The 1,716-nt window shown below is 35.7% G+C and overlaps 1 non-coding gene across 1 annotated transcript; it reads left to right on the top strand.

Annotated features, from left to right (window-relative positions):
• The first annotated feature begins 505 nt into the window (after positions 1 to 505).
• Positions 506 to 615, top strand: LOC124887597. The gene has a single exon (XR_007045363.1). It is a non-coding gene; the product is annotated as a small nucleolar RNA R71 (small nucleolar RNA).
• The last annotated feature ends 1,101 nt before the right edge of the window (positions 616 to 1,716 follow it).

The following is a 1,716-nucleotide window of genomic DNA, read 5'->3' as shown; positions in this document are numbered from 1 at the left end:
ACTCTAACCCAGACCAGAACCGGCCCACAACCCGGTTAAACTAAATGGGCCAGTTTCTGGTTGGCCCGACCCAGCCCACGTGACACTCTTACCTGGAGGTTTGGCGCGATGCGGAGATATCGCGGAGATTCACTGAAAAAAGGACAATTGGGATTTAGGAGCCCTCCGCTATGTGGTGAAATCGCGAAGTCTTACTGGAAATTGACAAACGTCATTTTAGCTTATGGAACGATGCGCCACTAGCTGAAATGATGGTGTTTTACGATTAAAACTATAAATCGCCATAACTTCTTACCCAGTTATCGGACTTAGGCGAATTTGGTATCGATGGAAAGCTTATTCAATTTCCCACGCAACAAAAAGTTAAAATCTTGAAAATTCCACATATATAAAAGTGTATTCATCTTTAAATCATGTCTTTGACATCTTTGAGATGAATTTAAGCTAGGTAGAAGTACGGGGTATTACACAATCCTTCAGTAAAATTATGCCCAATAATTTCATTGGGCTAATATGGTGTGAGCAATCTCTCATGTATCCCTTGTATCTCTCCCAAGCTTGGGGAAGGAATTCAGCATCTTTTTGAACAAATCCAGAATTCTTGCCTCTGAGCTCTTTTGTTCTCCCAAATGAGAAGAAGCTATTGAGAAACTTTTCTGACAAAGCATACCAAGATATGATAAATGCTGCCAGTTTATTCTACAACTATTATTTTACTTTCTCAATCAATAAGAAGGGGAATAATATCAATTTCATGTATTCATATAAAATATTTTGGTAATGAAAGTTGTCACTCAACTCAATTAACTCTAGTAAGTACTTTTATGGGTCGTCGTGTGGTTTACCCTCATATTGATAAGTGGTCTGCACTAGTGGCACCATTCTCTCTTTTAGCTCAAAATTTTCAGTGATGTTTGGCTTCACAATAGCTTTGGAGGCATTTTACTGATTTATCCTCGCAAAATTTAACACTGGAACATGTGGTGCCGAATGGGGCTGGACTGTAGTCTAATCTACTACATCATTCAGTAGGTATTGAAGAACTGGATTGTTCAAGTTATCATACATAACTCTCAGCCTTCTAAGAGTACGTTCAAGCTCGTGATCAATTAAATTAAGGGATAGCCTTGAATCTTGGTATTTAGCATAAACTAACCTATACCCTGAGATAAAAAACAATAAACAAAAGTGAAATCTAAATAATTCAATAAAAACTTAAAATAGTATTAATTCTTACAAATTCTCGGTAATGGCATCAAAAACTTATTGTGTCCTTCCACACACGCAAGTGTATGTGGTCATTCAAGTAATGAAGGATGTAAATCTAGATATCGTACCCATAGGAATTTGACTAATTGAAGTTCTACCTTGATTTCTTATTCGAGTTATTAAGTATGTGATCAATAACAAAGAGTGATTTGTGTGTTTTGAATGTAAATACAAAATAATTGTTAGCAAGTCGTATATGATTATGCTATAACTTAGATTTGAAAAAAGATCTAGGGTTATAGTATTTTGACAATTCAGTTATGGTGTCAAATCATTCGTCTAATTTGTTTTCGTAAGTTACTAGTTGCAGGTTAATTGTAGCTATAATGTGCGTTTTTTCAATAACTCTAAGCCTACTTGACTATCCCTAACACTTATATTTCTATGATCATCGGTTAATAATGAAGTCCATAAAGATATCATCTGTATCAACTAAGGTAGGTCACA

This window comes from Capsicum annuum, chromosome 9 (assembly GCF_002878395.1).
Source record: "Capsicum annuum cultivar UCD-10X-F1 chromosome 9, UCD10Xv1.1, whole genome shotgun sequence".
In the NCBI taxonomy this organism is placed as follows: Eukaryota; Viridiplantae; Streptophyta; class Magnoliopsida; order Solanales; family Solanaceae; genus Capsicum; species Capsicum annuum.
This window is presented reverse-complemented; position numbering and strand designations above follow the sequence as displayed.